General features: G+C 39.1%; 1 long non-coding RNA gene across 2 annotated transcripts in view; it reads left to right on the top strand.

The window, feature by feature from the left end:
• LOC121042981 (uncharacterized) overlaps positions 1-20,130 on the top strand; it is a 179,308-nt gene that overhangs the window by 146,514 nt on the left and 12,664 nt on the right. For both annotated transcript variants that reach the window (XR_005796602.1, XR_005796603.1), the window contains exons 2-3: positions 6,096-6,212; positions 15,031-15,107. This is a non-coding gene — a long non-coding RNA (uncharacterized LOC121042981). The remainder of the gene's footprint in view (positions 1-6,095; positions 6,213-15,030; positions 15,108-20,130) is intronic.

Genomic DNA, 20,130 nt, shown 5'->3' with positions numbered 1-20,130 from the left:
TTGAGGGTTTTTCTGGATTTTCTGTTCTACTCTCTTGATTTATGTGTCTATTTTTATGTCAGTACCATACTGTTTTAATTACTACCCCTTTGTAATACAGTTTGAAATCTGGAATTGTGATACCTCCTGTTTTTCCATTTTTAAGATTGCTTTGGCTATTCGAGGTCTTTTGTGGTTCCATACATATTTTAGGATTATTTTTTCTAGTTCTGTGAAAAATGCTGTTGGCATTTTGATAGGGACTGCATTAAATGTGTAGATTGCTTTGAGTAGTATAGACATTTTAACAATATTTGTTCTGCCAACCCATGAGCATGTAATGTCTTTCTTTTTTTCATCAATGTTTTATAGTTTTCAGAGTACAGGACTCTCACCTTTTTGGTTCAGTTTATTCCTAGATATTTTTTTGGTGCAGTTATGAATGGGGTTGTTTTCTTAGCTTTACTTTCTGCTGTGTCATTATTGATGTATAGGAATACGGCAGATTTCTGCATATTGGTTTTGTACCCTGCATCTTTACTGAATTCATTTATCAGTTCTAATAGTTTTGTTGAGGGAGTCTTTAGGGTATCCTACATGTAGTATCATGTTATCTGCAAATAGTGAGAGTTTCCTTCATTCTTACCAATTTGGATGCTTTTTATTTCTTTATGTTGTCTGATTGCTGTGGCTAGGACTTCTGGTATTATGTTGAATAAAAGTGGTGAGAGTAGACATCCTTGTCTTATTCTTGACCTTAGGAGAAAAGCTCTCAGTTTTTCCCCATTGAGTATGATGTTGGCTGTGGGTGTTTCATGAGGCCTTTATTATGTTGAGATATGTTTCCTCTAGACGTACTTTCCAGAGGGTTTGTATTATGAATGGTTGTTGTACTTTGTCAAATGCTTTTTCTACATCTTCTGAAATATTCCTATGGTTTTTTGGGTTTTTTTTTTCGTTTTTCCTATTGATGTGACATATTATGTTCATTGTTTTGTGAATATTAAACCACACTTGCATCCCAGGAATAAATCCCACTTGATTGTGAATGATTTTGAAAAATATATTGTTGGATTTGGCTTACTAATATTTTTTGAGGATTTTGGCATTTGTATTCATGAGAGATATTGGCCTGTAGATCTTTCAGTTTAGTTTAGTTTTTTTTTTGTTTTTTTTTTTTTTTTTTTTTTTCTGGTGTTCTTTATCTGCTTTTGGTATCAGGGTGATACTGGCCTTATACAATGAATTTGGAAGTTTTCCTTCCTTTTGGATATTTGGAAATGGTTTGAGAAGAACGGATATTAACTCTTCTTTAAATGTTTGGTGGAATTTGCCTGTGAAGCCCTCTGGTGCTGGACTTGTTTGTTGTGAGTTTTTTGATTACTGATCAGTTTCATTGCTGGTTATTTGGTCTGTTCAGATTTTCTATTTCTTCCTGTTTTTGTTTTGTTAGGTTATATATTTCTAAGAATTTATCCATTTCTTCTAAGCTGTCCAATATTTTGGTATACAGGTTTATCATAATATTATGTTGTGATTGTATTTCTGTGGTGTTGTTGGTTGTCATTTCTCCTCTTTTATTAGTAATTTTGTGTATTAGGGTCCTCTCTCCCTCTCTCTCTCTCCCTCCCTCTCTCCCTCTCTCTCTTTTTATGAGTCTTGCTGGAGATTTATCAATTTTGTTGAGCTTTTCAAAGAACCAGCTCCTGGTTCCACTGATCTGTTCTATTGTTTTTTTAGTTTCTATATCACTTATTTCTGTTCTAATCTTCATTCTTTCCTTCCTTTTGCTGAGTTTGGATTTTATTCTTCTTCTTCTAGCTCTTTTAGGTGTAAGATTATTTATTTGACATTTTACCTGCTTCTTGAAATAGGCCTTTGTTGCTACAGACTTCCCTCCTAGAACCACTTTTACTGCATCCTAGAGATTTTGGACTGTTGTGTTTTCATTTTCATTTGTTTTCATGTAATTTTTGATTTCTTCTTTGATTTCTTGGTTGGCCCATTCATTGTTTAATATCATGTTGTTTAACTCCCATGTATTTGTGCTCTTTCCAGGTTTTTTGTTGTGGTTGATTTCTAGTGTCATAGCATTATGGCCAGAAAAGATGTATCATAGTGTTTTCTATATATAGTATCAGGTAATCTGCCCATAGTGACAGTCTTACTTCTTATCAATTTGGATACCTTCTTTTTTTCTGTATGATTGCTGTGGCTAGGACTTCCAGCATTGTGTTGAATAAAAGTGGCAAGAATGGACATCCTTGTCTTTTCCTGTTCTAGAAGAAAAGTTTTCAATTTTTCACTATTGAGGATGATGTTAGCTGTGGGATTGTCATAAATGGCCTTTATTATGTTGAGGTGTATTCCCTCTAAACCCACTTTGTTGACAGTTTTTATCATAAGTGGATGTTATATTTTGTCAAAAATTTTTTTCTGTGTCTATTGAGATAGTCATATGGTGTTTATTCTTCCTCTTGTTAATTTGTCACATTTATTTGTGAATATTCAACCACCTTGTATCCCTGGAATAATTCCCACTCTTAATATATTTTCGATTTCACTTTGCTAATATTTTCTTGATGATTTTTGCACTGTGTTCATCAGGGGTATGGCCTATAGTGGGTTGTTTTTTGTATTCTTTGTCTAGTTTTGGTATCAGAGTTATGCTGGTATTGTAGAATGATGTGGAAGCTTTCCTTCCTTTTCTATTTCTTGAATGGTTTGAGCAGAATAGGTATTAACTCTTTTTTAGACATTTCTTAGAATGCACCTGTGAATCCATCCAATCTTGTACTTCTGTTTGTTTGGAGTTTTTTTTTTTTTTCCCTTTAGTGTTTATTTATTTTTGAGAGAGACAGAGACAGACAGGGAGTGAGTGGGGGAAGGGCAGAGAAAGAGGGAGACACAGAATCAGAAGCAGTCTCCAGGGTCTGAGCTGTCAGCACAGAGCCCAATGTGGGACTCAAACTCATGGACCTTAGATCATGACCTGAGCCAAAGTCAGATGCTTAATCTACTGAGCCACCAAGGTGCCCTTTGGAGTTTTTTGATTACTTATTCAATTTCCTTTGTAGTAAGTGGTTTGTTCAGATTTCTATTTCTTCCTTGTTCAGTTTTAGAATATTATAGGTTTCTAGGAATTGATTCATTTCTTCTAGGTTGCCCAATTTGTTGGCACATAACTTTTTGTAGAATGTAATCCTTTGTATTTCTGTGGTGTTAGTTTTACTTCTCTTTATTTTTGATTTGAGCCCTCTCTTTATCTTGATGAGTCTGGCTAAAGGTTTATCAATTTTGTTGATATTTTGAAAGAACCAGCTCTTGGCTTTATACTATAACGTTTAATTATTATGTCTCTTGGTGTGGACCTCCTTGAGTTCTTCTCGTCTGGGGTTCTCTGGACTTCTTAGACCTGGATGTCTGTTTCCTTCTCTGTATTAGGGATGTTTTCATCTATTTCTTCAAGTAAGTTTCCTTCCCCTTTCTCTCTAGCTTTTACTTCTGAAACCCCAGTAATGCAAATACCTGATATTGTCCCAGAGATCCCTTAATCATTATTTTTAAAAATTCTTTTTTTCTTTTTGGCGTTCAGTTTGGGTGCTTTCCAATAGCCTGTGTTCAGATCACTGATACATTCTTCTGCATCCTCTAATCTTCTAGTGTGGATTTGACTTCACTGACTGTATTCTTCAGTTCTGATTGGTCCTTTTTTATATTTTCTCTCTCTTTGTTGAAGTTCTCATGGAGTTCAGTCTTCTGCCTGAGCATCTTTATGACCATTACTTGTAACCCTTTATCAGGTAGATTGCTTTTCTCCATTTTGTTTAGTTCTTTTTCTGGAGTTTTGTCTTGTTTTTCATTTGGAGTAAATGCTTTCTCCTTATTTGGTTTGACTTTCTGTGTTTCTACGAATTCGATAGAAGAGCTACTTCTCCTAGCTTTGTGGGAATGGCCTTGTGTATGAACATCCCCTGTATAGACCATGTACCTGGTGGCTTTGGCTGGCTGGGGCTGTAGCAAGCATGGGCTGGGGGTCCCGGGGTGTTCCATGTAGGGGGCTCCCCAGGGGATGGCAGGAACTGAAGCAGGCTAAGACCTGGTGGTCACCAGAGTTCTCCACACATAGGGAACCCTAGCAGGATAGAGCTGAGGTGGGCACAGGCTAGGAGATCTCAGGGCACTCCACACAGAGTGCGCCCTGGTGAGTCATCTGCGCTTGAAGCAGATATTGGCCTGGCGTGTAGTGGGCTGCTTTGTACCTGTGTCACCTTAGCAAGACAGAGCTGTAATAGGTGCTATCTGTGGGTGTCCTGGAGCTGCCTTGTGATGGCTGGAAAGAGCAAATTTTGTTTTAAAATTATGGACTTGAATTATGGCTTCACTTCTCAGTTGTCTCACTTGGGCGCAGTTTCCAGAGTCCCTTGGAGTCTTAATTTTCTGATTAGTAACAAAGGTGTCTAATATGTACCTTTTAGGTTTGCTGTGAGGTTGAATAAGCTAATTAGAGAATCTGGTAAGGTTTCCAGTGCTCAAGAAATGATCATCACTCCATAAAATGAAACCTTTAGAGACAAGAGCCAGTTAGCTTGACATTGAGAAACTGTGTAGTCAATATAAAGGTAGACCCACGTGTTACTCTAACTTGAACAGAAGACTCTTCTATGGAAGTGTGAATCCACATGCTATGTGCATGGTGGGTGCTTGAAGTTAGCTTCTTTGTCTATGGAAGGTGGGCCTATAATTTCCAGAGGCGGTGCTGCCTCTCTGATTCCTTGCTACCCTCTCACCATTGCATGAGCATCTTTGGCCAATCTTCTGCTTGATGTGTTTGCTTCATTATTTACAACATTGGGCTACCCCTGGGCTAGGGGTAAGGCTAATGTCAGCTCCTAGTTTTGCACAAACAGTTCTGCTGACAGAGGGCAGAAGGAAGAAAACAGACACAGGGAAGAGAAGCTTCGATGACTGCTTGCCAAATCCCTGCTCGTAAACTTTCTCAGTGAAGAAAAGCTTTCTAAAGCCACACTCACATTTTGTTTCTTTTTCAAAATTGAGTCTGACCCTTATTCTTTATCACATTACCCTCTCTGAACGATCTCCAAATACTCGGAGCCACTCACGGCTTTGCCGTATCTAACATACATGCCCTAATCCCCTCCTTTCTGGGGAGTTTTTATTAGATGTGCATGATGAATGTGGAGAGATTTGCTAGCAGGTGAGGCAAGGATCATCCCCAGGCTCTGTGGGGGACGGTGTGGCAAACAAAGGCAGTGGACCTAGGATTCACTGCACTGCTTATGAGGATGGGGAACAGGGCCAACAGGGGCCATTCAACACAGTATTCCCAGCATGTGGCCTAGAGAAGGTGTTCAGAAAATATTTGCCAGTCTAAAGGTGAGCCTTGCCTGGGAAACCTGTTAGTCTGTCTGCTTATTGTCAATAATCTAACAAGATGCTATGCCCTCAAAGAGTTTGCAAATCTCATCCCTCCACCCCAGTCAAGTAATATCTTTGGTAGGGTTCCTATACCCTTCCTTGAATACCCCCAGGGCAGCCCCACAGAAATCAACAGGAGATGGGAGACTAATTTTGGATACAGACTGAGCTGGTTTCAAGCTGTCCAAAAAATCAGTTTAATAATATAAAATACTAGGGATATGGGAGGCCAAGAAAGGACTACTAATTCTCGGGGTCTCCTAGCAGCTCTATTGCAGCCTCTTTGGGGAAGCCACCCCTTCGTGGCACACTTAACCTTGCTCAAGTTAAGTCGGTTCTGTTGGGAGAGGAATGACTGAACATAAGTTAACATAAATTGAACACGGTTTAACACACACACATGTGTGCATTCCTTCATTCCCTTTACCTATTTTGCCCCACTCCCCATGTCTCAGCTACAGGCTCCCTTTCTACAGACGTGTATCCCTTTGCCCCTGTTGCTAACTTAGATTTCCCTGTAATTTACTCATTCTGGGCCTGGCCCAGAGCAAGTGTTCTAATGAACAAGTTTCTGGCTCAGGGGCCTAAGCACAAAATGTTGGTGGGTGATATGATTGTTCCTGGGACACACGTAGGTACTCAGTTGTCTTTACCACCCATGTTTATTTTCTTCCCAGATCTTGAAGGAGGATCCAGCCTGCTTCTCACACCACTGAACTTCCCTCTTCATCACCTTGGCTTTGCACTTCCCAGAATGGAACTGCTTGTTAACTCTCTGAACTAGCCCAAAGCAGGTAATATTCAAAGCAGTTCAATCCAAAGAGCTATTTTTACAAGTCTGCTGGGAGATAACATAGGGGATAAAGCAGATTCCAGAAATACTACTGATAAGACCCAGCTTTGGGGAGAGGAGAAGGGAGAGGCTGAGGGATGGATATGGGACTCCAGTGGTCCCCATCCTTCCTCCTTTTTTTTTTAATTTTAATTTTAATTAATTTATTTTTTATTTTAGAGATCGCATGAGCAGGGGAGAGGGGCAGAGGAGAGGAGAGGGAGAGAGTGAGAAAGAGAGACAGAGAGAGAGAGAGAAAATCTTAAGCAGACCCCATGCTTGGTGTGGAGACATGGGCTCAATCCCACCACCCTGGGATCATAACCTGAGCCGAAATCAAGCATTGGATGCTCAACCGAGTGAGCCACCCAGGTGTCCTCCCCCTCCTTCTTCCTTCTATGCAGTTTCATTCCTAAAGCAAAACAATCCCTGGGGACTTGGGGGTGGGGTGGCGATGGGAGCTAATTCTAGGAGGTGGAATAGGGAGAGAAACATGAACAGCCACAGCCAGCAATCTGTTCAAATATCAATAGGAAGAGAGAGAAGCCTTGATCACACTTCCACAATGTTAGGTTAAGTCCAGACCTGCTGGGAGAGTAATAATAACCATGACAACAGTAACAGTTAACCTACCGAACCACTGTAAACATTGTTTAGTTTAATACACACATGGACGCACATACACAAAGGAAACGCTATTCTTACTCTGTTTACTAGTAAGGAACCTGGAACTAGGAGCAGTTAAGGAAGTTGTCTGAGATTCTGCAGTTGGGAAGTGGTAGCATCTCATGTGAACCTAAGTAGTCTGGCTGCAGAGATTCTCTCTTCCACCCTTACAACCTATATTCCAGGACTCTTGCTTCAGGTTTTTCAAAAAATGTATGCACATACAAATATGCACACTTAAAACATAAACTCTTTTTATTATTAAAAAGGAGTCACACACATCCCTCATTTAATATTTTGGGAACAATGGTGGGGACTGAGTTATTCTATGTCCCTGCCAGTTACTTTATAACAAATTTATTGAGATCTATTTCATTTTCCATAAAACTTAACCTTTTAAAGGATGTATCTCAGTGCTTTTTGGTATATTCACAGGGTTGTGCAACAATCCCTACCTAATTTTGGAACATTTTCATCCTTCAGGAACAATCCCATTACCATTAGCAATCATTCCCATTGCCTCTTTTCCCCAGAATCTGGTAACCACTAATCTACTTCCTGTCTCCACTGACATGCCTATTCTGGGCATGTCATATTAATGGGCTCATAGAACATGTGGCCTTTTGTAACTTGTTTCTTTCACTTAGCATGTTTTCAAGGTTCATCCAAGTGGTGGCAGGTGTCAGTACTTACTATGTTTGATTATTATTCCATTGTATGGATAGAACATAATTTGTTCATCAATTCATCTACCGTTTCACTTGTTTCTACCTTTTGGCTATCATGAAGAATGCTATAGTGAACACTCACTTGCAAGTTTATGCAGACACTACGTTTTCATTTTGGGGTGTTTGCCTAGGAGTAGAATTGCTAGATCACATGGTAACTCTATGTTTAACTTTGTGAGGAACTGGCAGACTGCTTTCCCAGCACTGTCAGTGCAGAGCCCGATGAGGGACTCGAACTCACAAACCGTGAGATCATGACTTGAGCCAAAATCAAGAGTCAGATGCTCAACCAACTGAGCCACCCAAGCACCCCATAAATAACATTCCAATAAACATGGGGGTGCATATTATCATTTTGAATTCGTGTTTTCATTTTCTTTGGGTAAATACCCAGTGGTGGAATTTACTGGATCATGGGGTTGTTCTATTTTTAATTTTTTGTGGAACCTCCATACTGTTTTCCACAGTGGGGGTACCAATTTACATTCTTATGAACAGTGTTTAAGGGTTCTCTTTCTTCCAAATCTTTGACAACACTTATTTCTTGTTTTGATAATAGCCACTCTGATTAGAGTAAGGTGATATCTTATGGTTTTGTTTTGCATTTCCCTAATGATCAGTGATGTTGAGCATCTTTTCATGTGTGTACTTACCATCTGTAGGACTTCTTTGGAAAAATGTCTAATTGGGTTCTCTGCTCATTTTTTAAATCAGTTTTTTTTGTGCGTTGTTATATGTACTATATTTTGACTATTAGTCTCTTACCAGATATATCATTTGAAAATATATTCTCCCATTCTCCCTGACTTCTTGATGGTTTCCTTTGCAAAAACTTTTCATTTTGGTGTAGTCCCAATAGCTTATTTCTGCTTTTATTTTTCTTGCCTGAGAAGACATAGCCATAAGTATATTGCTAAGGCAAATTTCCAAGAGATTACTGCCTGTGTTTTCTTTTAGGGGTTTTATAGTTTCAAATTTCACAGTTAGGTCTTTAATACATTTTTACTTTATTTTTGTGTATGGTATAAAAGTGGTCCAGTTTTTCCAATGCCATTTATTGAAAAGACAGTCTTCCTCATTGTATATTCTTGCCTCCTTTGTTGAATATTAATTGACCATATAAGCATGGTTTTTATTTCTGGTGTCTCCATCCTGTTCTATTAATCTGTGTTTATTCTGTGCCAGTACCATACTGTTTTCATTAATACCTTTATAGTATATATAGTAATAGCTTTATAGTATATAGTATTGTATATATATAGTATATATACTATAGTATAGTATAGCTTTATAGAAATCTGGGCTTGTGATGCCTCCAGCTTTGTTCTTCTTAAGATTGATTTGGCTATTTGAGATATTTTGTGGTTCCATAGAAGTTTTAGGATTATTTGTTCTAGTTCTGTGGAAAATGCTATTGGTATTTTGATAGGGATTGCATTGAAAATGTAAACTGCTGGGGCACCTGGGTGGCTCAGTCAGTGAAGCGTCTGACTTCATCTCAGATCATGATCTCATGGTTTGCATGTTTGAGCCCCACATCAGGTTCTCTGCTATCAGCACAGAGCCCACTCTGTCCCCCTCTCTCTCTGCCCCACCCCCTGCTTGCACCCTCTCTCTCAAACTAAAAAAATGTAAATTACTTTGGGTAAGGATAGACATTTTAAGGATATTCTTCCAATTCATGGACATGGTATACCTTTCCATTTGTTTGTGTCATCTTCAATTTCACTTCAGAATATAGGTCTTCCACCTCCTTGGTTAAATTTATTCCTAAATACTTTATTCTCTTTGGTGCAATTGTAAATAAGATTATTTAAAAATTTCTCTTTCTGGTAGTTATTAGTGTATTGAAATGGAACAGATATCTGTATATTAATTTTGTGTCCTGCAACCGTACTGAATTCATTTCTTCATTCTAGTAGTTTTTTGGTGGAGTCTTTAGGGTTTTGTGTATATAGTAACAGGTCATATGCAAATAGTGTCAATTTTACTTATCAATTTGGATGCCTTTTCTTTTTCCTGTATGACTGCTGTGGCTAGGCTTCCTGTACTATGTTATATAAACATGGCAAGAGTAAATATCCTGGTCTTTTCCTGATTTTAGAAGAAAAGCTTTCAGTTTTTCACCACTGAGGATGATGTTAGCTGTGGGTTTTCGATATATGGCCTTTATTATGTTGAGGTGTATTCCCTCTAGGCTCATTTTAGAGGCATTTTTATCATGAATGGATGTTGTATTTTGTCAAATGCGTTTTCTGCATTTGAGATCATCATGTGGTGTTCATTCTTCCTTTTGGTAATTTGTTACATTGATTTGTGAATATTGAATCACGTGCATCCCTGAAATAAGTCCTACTTGATTGTGCTAAATGATCCTTTTAATATATTGTTGACTTCTGTTTGTTAATATTTTGTTGAGGGTTTTTACATCTATGTTCATCAGGGATATTGGTCTATAGCAGGTTTTTTTGTTTTTTTGTTTTTTTTTTTTTTGGTAGTGTGTTTGGTATAAAGGTAATGCTGGTGTTGTAGAATGAATTTGGAAGCTTTCTATCCTCTATTTTTGGAATCATTTAAGAATAGGTATTAACTGTGTTTTAAATGTTACAATGCACCTGTGAATTCATCCAGTCCTGGACTTTTGTTTGTTGGGGGGGTTTTGATTGCTGATTCAGTTTCAGAAGATTGTATGTTTCCAGGAATTTACCCATTTCCTCTAGGTTGTTCCATTTGTTGGGATATAATTTTTCAATCAATTCTTTAATAATTTTTTATTTATGTGTTGCCTGTTCTTTCATTTTTTATAAATAAAAAGAAATATTTAAATTCAACTTAGTTAGCATACAGTGTAGGATTTGGTTTCAGGAGTAGAACCCAGTGATTCATCACTTGCATATAACACCCAGTGCTCATCCTAACAAGCACCCTCCTTAATGCCCATCACCCATTTAGCCCATTCCCCCACACAACACCCCACCAGCAACCCTTGTTTGTTCTGTGTATTTAAGAGATCATGGTTTGTCTTCCTCTGTTTTTATCTTATTTTTCCTTCCCTTCCCCTATGATCATCTGTTGTGTTTCTTAAATTCCACATATGAGTGAAAACGTATTTGTCTTTCTCTGACTTGTTTCACTAAGCATAATACACTCTAGTTCCATCCACGTTTGCAAATGGCAAGATGTCATTATTTTTGACTGCCAAGTAGTAGTCCATTGTGTGTATATAAATACCACATCGTCTTTATCCAGTCATCAGTCAGTGGACATTTGGGCTCTTTCCATTATTTGGCTATTGTTGATAATGCTGCTATAAACATTAGGGTGCATGTGCCTCTTCGAAGCAGCATTGGTATCCTTTGGATAAATACCTAGTAGTGCAATTGCTAAGTTGTAGCGTAGTTCCATTTCTTTAATTTTTTGAGGAAACTCCAGAGTGGCTGCACCAGTTTGCATTCCCTCCAACAGTGCAAACGGCTCCTTTGCCAACATCTTTCTCGGCATCCTTGCCAACATCTGTTGTTTCCTGAGTTGTTAATGTTAGCCATTCTGACACATGTGAGGTGGTATCTTATTGTGGTTTTGATTTGTACTTCTCTCATGATGAGTGATGTTGAGCATCTTTTCATGTGCTTGTTAGCCATCTGGTTGTCTTCATTGGAAAAGTGTCTATTCATGTCTTCTGGCCATTTCTTCGCTGGATTATTTGTTTTTTGTGTATTGAATTTAATAAGTTCTTTATAGATTTTGGATACTAGCCCTTTATCAGGTATTTGCAAATATCTTCTCCCATTCTGTAAGTTGCCTTTTAGTTTTGCTGATTTGTTTCGTTTGCTGAGCATAAGTTTATTATCTTGATGAGGTCCCAATAGTTCATTTCTGCTTTTATTTCCCTTGCCTCTGGAGACATGTGGAGTAAGAGGTTGCTGACTTTTTCTTCTCTAGGATTTTGATGGTTTCCTTTCTCACAGTTAAGTCTTACAACATACAGAAAATAAATTCAAAACAAAGCAAGTGGTCCAGTATCATGTTGCTGTCCAGTTTTCCCAGTACCATTCACTGAAGAGACTTTTTTCCAATGGATACTCATTCCCGCTTTGTCAAAGATTAGTTGGCCATACATTTTTAGGTCCATTTCTGAGTTTTCTATTTTGTTCTGTTGATCTATTTTCTGTTTTTATACAAGTACCATACTGTTTTGATGATTATAGCTTTGTAATACAGCTTAAAGTCCAGAATTGTGATGCCTCCAGCTTTGGTTTTCTTTTTCAACATTACTTTGGCTATTCCAGGTCTTTAATGGTTCCACACAAATTTTAGGACTGTTTGTTCTAGCTCTGTGAAGAATGCTTGTGTTATTTTGATAGGGATTGCACTGAATGTGTAGATTGCTTTGGGTAGTATTGACATTTTAACAATATTTGTTCTTCCAATCCACGAGCATAGAATGTTTTCCCATTTCTTTGTGTCTTCTTCAATTTCTTTTATAAGATTTCTATAGTTTTCAGCACACAGCTATTTTACCTCTTTGGTGAATTCATGGATCAGTTCTAGCAGTTTTTTGATGGAGTCTTTTGGGTTTTCCATGTAGAGTATCATGTCGCCTGTGAAGAGTGAACATTTGACTTCTTCTTTACCAATTTGCCTTCTTCTTTACCAATTTGCCTTTTATTTCTTCCTGTGGTCTGACTGCTGAGGCTAGGATTTCCAGTACTATGTTGAATAACAGTGGTGAGAGTGGACATCCCCATTGTTTTCCTGACCTTAGGGGAAAAGATCTCAGTTTTTCCCCATTGAAATGGAATTAGCTGTGGGCCTTTCATATATGGCTTTTTATGATGTTGGGGCATGTTCCTTCTATTCCCTATTCCTTTTATTCCTTTTATTTTCTATTCTCAATTTCATTTATTTTTATTCTGATCTTTTTATTAACTGTGGGATTTTTTTTCCCCTCATTCCTTCAGGAGTTTGGTTAGATGGAGATTTTCTTGTTTCTTGAGGTAGGCCTGTAGGTGATTAATCTTCTACCTTTACTATAGGCTTGCTTTTACTAATGAAATTTCTCTTTTATATTTTTCTTACCCCCAGTTATGGCCTTTTTATTCCACTTAAAGAATTCTCTAACATTTTTTGTAAATCTTTGCCCATTTTTGAAATGATTCTCAGAGAGGAAAGAAAATGCAAATGTAAAGTCCTTTACACATTCTGGATACAAGTGCTTTAGTAGATAGGATTTCCAAGAATATTTTCCCATTTGGTGGATTGTAGTTTTATTTTTCTGGATATTTAAATATATATATATTTACTTTCAGTGAAGTCTTTTTCCTCCCATTGCTGGTGCTTTTGGTGTCATGTAGAAGAAACCATTGCCTAACCCAAGGTCATGAGGTTCTTCCAAGAGTTTACAGTTTTCATCATTTAAATGTAGGCCTGGTATCCACGTAAGTTAATTTTTGTGTATGGGGTGAAGTGAAGGTAGTTCTAGCGCTATTCTTTTGCATGAAGATATCCAGTTGTCCCAGCACCATGTTGAAAATCCACCAGTTAATTTAATCATAGCACATTATTTTATAACCATGGTACTTAGCCTGAGTATATTTTTATTTTTATTTTTTTCACTTAATCTTCCCTCAACGAAAGCCAGAACTTTTCAGTTTTATTTACCACTGTATTCACTGTGCCAAGGAGAGTGCCAGACATCCTTATACAGTCAATAAACCTTTAATATCTGAGCTTTTACATTATGTGGAGTTGCTAATATGTATTCTTTCCCAGGTGCCTCTTGGGTCTCCTACACTGTGACTCGTCACCGATTGGCATCTCAGAAGGCAGCTATTAGAAAGCAAAAGGCTCAGGGAGCTTGGGTAGCTCAGTCAGTTAAGCATCTAACTTCGGCTCAGCTCATGATCTTGAGGTTTGTGGGTTCAAGCCCCGCATTAGGCTCTGTGCTGACAATTCAGAGACTGCCTCGGATTCTGTGTCTCCCTTTCTCTCTCTCTGCCCCTCCCCTGCTTGTGCTCTCTCAAAAATAAACAAACGTTAAAAAATTATTTTAAAACACAGAAGGTTCTGCATTATCAGATGCTAAGATTTCCTCATATAGGAGCCCACACTTAATCTTCTGCTAACTATACTCATCTGTCACTTCTTAAAAACAGCAACAAAGTTAAGATGTGTACAGCATGTTGACTACAATTAATACTAATGTATTTTATATTTGCAAGTTGCTAAGAGTGAATCTTAAAAGTTCTCATCACAAGAAAAATTTGTACTTTGTAAGGTGACAGATGTTAACTGGACCTCTTATGATCATTTTGCAATGTATAAAATATGGAGTCATTATGTTATACACCTGAAAAATATAAGATTACATGTGAAATATCAATTAAAAATAGATTAATTCTAAAATAAGCAACAAAGATGTTTTCCACCACATTTAGAAGGAAAAGAATGAGTATAGGAATTCCAGGGGGAAAGTGGAATAAAAATATACATTAATAGGTTCATGTTCTTTTGAGGTTTTAAACCAGGGCCTGTATTTTTGGGTTGTCTCAAGAATACCAGTAGCATTTTTGTTGAGGAATATTAGTGCAGCAAAAAAGCACGTGAACCAAATTTTAGGTCTTGGATCTTTTGCAATTATGACTTGGCCAATGTTGCCTTTATTTCCTCCTCTGACAAACGGGACAAAAATGGCCTCTGAATAGGATAGTTTTAAAAATTAAGATATTGTCTTAGTCTGCTCCTGCTGCTATAATACCATGAACGGTATAAATTATAAAGAATAGAAATCTCTCAAAGTTCGGGAGGGTGGCCACTCCACAATCCAGGTGCCAGCAAATTTGGTGTCTGGTGAGGACATACTTCCTGATTCACAGGTGATGCCCTCTCTGTGGGTCCTCAGAGGACAAGGGCAAGGGAGCTCTCCAGTGTCTCTTTCAAAAAAGTACAAATACCATTCATGAGAGCTCTACCGTCATGACCTAATTAGTTCCCAAAGGCCTCACCTCCTCATGCCACCACGTTGGATATTAAGTTTTCATGGTCCAGAGTGCTAACTATGACACCATGGAACCCCGTGTTGGATATCAGCTTTTCAGCTTATGGATTTGGCAGGGTGGGGGGGGCACAAAAATTCAATCTATAGCAGATACCATATACTACAAAATCCTACTGTCAATAAGATATAAATATTTGCTACTTTCTCTAGTTATTCTCAGAACTGAGAGCAGTGAAAAAGAGAATTAGAAATGAGAATGAAAAGTCTTTTGCAAATGGCTATGGTTTTATACATTGATGATCAGTTCGTTTCTCTGCTGTACAAAGAAAGAATTCTATTGGTCATAACAGTTTTCTAAATTGCTCTTTATTTTGTATTTTCCCCTATAGCCAGGCACCAGACAGAGACATCTCTGATAACTTGCTCAGCTTTTAACAGTGGATTGAGTTCAAATCTCTTTGTACAGGTAATGGACTTCTAAATTCTTTGCATGTGTAAGCATTAGTATAGTGTATTGGGAACAAACCTGGATTTGAATCCTGTATTTTCTACTTACTAGCTGTGTTACCTCTAACAAGTTACTTTGTCAGTTATAAGTGCCTTTTCAGTTGAATGTGCGTGAATCACAACATTTAAGGAAACACTTAAAGAATCAGAACCTGAAAAAGGATGGGACCAGCATAGCTCCAGGAATCTGTTAGGAGCTACTGAACTTTGTTTTTTCAAGGCTCCCACACAGGCATCGTTAGTTCTCTTTCTCTAGCTCCGTATCAGTTAAGATTCAAAGTCTGAGGCCCAGCTTAGATCACTCAATGTCCGCCCAATGTCACTCTAACAATCTCACTAAGACTTCCGCAAATGACAGAGGACGAGGTGACTCTGTGGAGAGAAAACTGCTTGATAGGGCTTGACCACTAAAAAAGGGACTCAACCAACCCAAGGGGACCTGGCAGAAAGAGGACTGGAATAATACGTAGCTTGACTTTACTCCTTTCTAGCCCTTTGTGTCTCTCACTAGTGCCTCCAACCAGCCAAAGCCAACTGGCAGCTCAATGGCAAGGGAGCCCATTGATACAATTTGTGTGACGTTAGCCTCTTCAATACGGTGGCGCCATAGACAAGGGTGGATGCTAGTATATAGAACATCTCTAAAATACTCATCGTATTGAATGCTTTCTTCCCTCTTATTTAGAAAAAAGGCCCATGACTTCTCTTATCCCAGATGGAAAAGTTACGCATATAAGCCCGGGTCAGGAAATTCCTAATAATTTGGAAGTGGCCAAAGACATGAGTCGGCGGGTTTTCCTCTTCTTCCCTGGTGCAGCCTGCTCTCAGCAAGGCCAGACCCAGCTGTGGGGTACCCCCTCCTTGAGGAGCCTCATGGAGTCTGTGGGTGGTAGTTCCTCCTCTGTGGGTGGTTCTGCGCTCCTGCCAAGGCTGAAGGAATCCACTTCAAAAGATGCCACCACCACCACTGATAAATGGAATCAGAAGGGCACTGTTTCAGCTCAGACTGTTTCTAAGCACTTTCACCAGGCCCCGTTCTTGAGGGGTATTCCTCTTCTCGGCGGCCTTGGGTAATGAGGGGGGTGGGGGTCCCTACCAGGCAGCCATTTCTCTCTCAACTACCAACTTACCCTCAGTGTTAGAAAGGCAGGGGAGAGGAGGGGCTCAGCTGTGGCCTTTGTGTTCCCTTTTGTTTCCATGTGCTAAATAAGGTTGGAATACTTCGCAGTTTACTCTACAAGGGTAATCTCTTCATGCATTAAAAATAGACTAAGTTAGACTTACACGTCTCTTCCATACTTTTCAAATGAATTTGATTGCTATGGTTCCCTGGTTTAGGAAAAGAGACGAAAATAGATTCTTGTAGGAAAGGAGTATTTTGTTTTTAGAAAGGCAGCGTTGAAATGGGGCTCCCAAACCTGGATATGGGGATCAGCTGACCTTGGTAAAGTCGTTCTCCTCTGTGGGCCTTCATTTCAACATTTGCAGTAAGATTTGTGTAGGTAAGAAAGATTGAAATATTCACTGTGACCCAATATACCTAGAAGAATGTCCCCTAGTAGATGTGCTGATAAGGAATTATACCTCTAGAAGGTATAATTTACCCCTTTCTCCTGTTCCCCAACCCCTGCCTCTTTTAGCCACCAATCCGTTCTCCGTATCTATGACTTACCTTTTGAATATCTTGACTTGTAGATTCCAAACGTTTATGTTTCCATTTTTCTTTATTATGAAAATACTAAGACATGAAAAGGCACAAAGAAAGAAGGATGAGATTGTTTTTATAAAGCACGGTTTTGCTTTTGATCTCTGTGCTGGAAAAGTAGTGCGCAGTAATATAAGGAAAACGTAGGATTTTGGACTTGGGCTCAAATCTCAAAGCTGCCACTGAGGTGCTGGTACTGAGGCCACTCAGCTACAAAAAATAATATTTACAGCCTAAGATGTAAAGGTGCCTTTTATTTAGAAGTACTTTGCACGTACTGGTCATTCGTTAATGGGGGCTCTCTATGTTCACGTTTGTTTACATTTGTCTAAAGCATAAGAGACTCTTAAAAACTGAGAACAAGCTTGAGGGTTGATGGGGGGTGGGAGGGAGGGGAGGTGATGGACATTGAAGAGGGCATCTTTTGGGATGAGCACTGGGTGTTGTATGGAAACCAATTTGACAATAAACTTCATATATTTTTACAAAAGCCACTAAAAGATCTTGGGGAGAACACTAGGCCGCACTCTCTTGATCTTAGTTGACTAGTAACCCTGCACTGGCTCTTTCTTCTCTAGGACAATATTAATATTGAATGTGCACCTTGATGAATGATAGGAGCATTGTGCAAACCACTTAGTTTCCACAAGGTGGTCTGAGAAATGTAGTAGCCATACCAGGATCTTCTAAAAAGTCAAGTTAAATGGATTCCTGTCCCACTTTTCCCTTGGAAATTTGTTTCCATCAGGAGGTGGAACTAAGTCAGCAAGGGGCTTCTAAGCCAACTTTGTGACAAGATTCCCTTCTCTTAGTGGACAGCATAGAGTACTGGTACCAGTGTAGACTCTAGATCCAGATAGTCCAAGTTCGACATTTGACTTTCTATCTCCTGACTTCAGACAACTGAAGTCTTCCTCAGTATCTTGACTTGAAAGGAAGGTCAATAATTGTACCAAATTTAAAGGTTTGTTCGGCCAATTCTATGTATCAATGTGTTTAAAGTACCTAGAACGGTACTTAACCACATAGTAAATGATACACAAATGTTAATAAAAGAGGTGGTCAGGTGGTAAAATCTCTGATTCAGGAAATTCCTAACAATTTGGAAGTGGCCAAAGGCATGAGTCAGTAGTTTTTTTCTCCTCTGTGTTTTTAATATAGAAACTTCATTATTCATGGGCTTAGCTGTCAACTTCCTATTAATTATTATTAATGAACCTAGATGTCACTGGGAGTCTCTCTGCCCATAGAGATATTAGTGGCTTTGGCTTAAAGCCCTAGGCTTCAATGATCAGGATAAATGTAGAGTCCTCTCCTTGACTTTGAATATGTCTGACATTGTCATAGGGACTGAAAATTATGGCTAAAGTGTATTTCTCTGTCATGTCAAAGGGAATCTGAAGGTAAATGTCCCCACGCAAGATTGTGACTATCCTGTAAAAGCAAGAACCTGGATTCCTTCTGTCATTCAGATCTACCTCATCACTTCATTCCCAAAGTCACTTTATCCTCCTACACAGCTGTTGCTGGAACTCCAGCCATCACATCCCAGTTGCAGGCCAGAAAGAAATTTTTTTAAATGTGAAGAAAAAAAATGACATTGACATTCATTTATTCTATTTTTAAGCAATCTCTACACCCAACGTGGGACTCAAACTTACAACCCCGAGATCAAGAGTGGCATGCTCTACGACTGAACCAACCAGGGCCCCCATATTGACTCTCTTTAAAGGATCCTTGACAGAAATTCTAGAAAATAATTATGCCTTTGTCTCTGTGGCTAGAATGTAATCACTTGGCCTTACCTACCTACCAGAGAGGATCAACAATAGCCCTTTAAATGAGTACCCGATCAAGGGATAGACAGGAGTAGGTAAAATGACCCTCTTTGCCATATGGTTCCCTGTCCCTGTCCCCAAACATGCTCAGATCCATGTGCAGACCTAGGTATATACTCTGCCACTCTCCAGCTTTAAGAAATCTATCCCATCGTATTTTCACAGTCTTTTTGAAAATCATCGTGGAGTTAGAGGTGTAGGGATCACAGGTGAGTTATTTGGCTATTTAAGCTTATATCAGTGTCCCCAAAAACTTATTCTAAGACTCCTTTCTGTCCATCCAAACACTGTTTTCGTGAAGCCAGAGCTCCAAACCTGTGACTTTTCCTGAAGCACACAGACCCCTGGAACATATAGTTTAGCTCCTGCCCCGTTTCCCCTCAGCTCTTTGAGGGACTCAAGTGATCAGCCAGGTAGTAAGCTGAGGAATGATAATAAGGATAGAAACCATGTGCCCAGTGCCCCAAGTACCGTTGTCTCTGTTACATAACTGTAACCTTGATAACTTATTGTGGAGACTGTCGTCATCTCATTACCACCACCGAGGGAATTCAGGCTCAAGAGATGTTAGGGGCGCCTGGGTGGCGCAGTCGGTTAAGCGTCCGACTTCAGCCAGGTCACGATCGCGCGTGTCCGTGAGTTCGAGCCCCGCGTCGGGCTCTGGGCTGATGGCTCGGAGCCTGGAGCCTGCTTCCGATTCTGTGTCTCCCTCTCTCTCTGCCCCTCCCCCGTTCATGCTCTGTCTCTCTCTGTCCCAAAAATAAATAAAAAAACGTTGAAAAAAAAAAGAGAGATGTTAGTAAACTCCACAATTTTATTTAAACAGTGCTTAATTTTGGGTGAGTTATGTATCACTCATGTATGTGTTCATTTAATATTGCCACTATGTTTTCACGGAGGCTCAAGGAGAACATCAATGATTAAGTTGGTATTATAATCCTGGTCAAATAAGCTCCATGTTTTATATGATTTTCCATCTAATATTCGTCTCTAGTCTCGTCTTCTCCAGGGCACACAAACTCACTGCCTTCAACTTTCTGAAACCACAATAGCTTCGAGATCCCTTATCATAAAAGTCTCCTCTCAACACATTTTGGTTTGTTAATGCCATTCGTTGTTTTTTTTTTAAGTTTTGAGATACAGCATGAGTAGAGGAGAGGCAGAGAGAGGGAGACAGAGAATCTCAAGCAGGCTCCTCGCTGTCAGCACAGAGCCCGATGCGGGGTGCAAACTCACGAAACCATGAGATCATGACCTGAGCTGAAACCAAGAGTCAGACACTTAACTGACTGAGCCACCCTGGTGCCCCACCAACACCATTCTCGAAATAAAACACTCAGACTTTAATTCCTAGTTGTGGGAAGTTCAGCAAAAATAAAACCAAAATAAGCCCTAATTCAGGACACCCCTACCCCCAACATGGGGCTCCAACTCACAAC

This window comes from Herpailurus yagouaroundi, unplaced genomic scaffold, assembly GCF_014898765.1.
Source record: "Herpailurus yagouaroundi ecotype Mexico unplaced genomic scaffold, PumYag 186, whole genome shotgun sequence".
In the NCBI taxonomy this organism is placed as follows: domain Eukaryota; kingdom Metazoa; phylum Chordata; class Mammalia; order Carnivora; family Felidae; genus Herpailurus; species Herpailurus yagouaroundi.
This window is presented reverse-complemented; position numbering and strand designations above follow the sequence as displayed.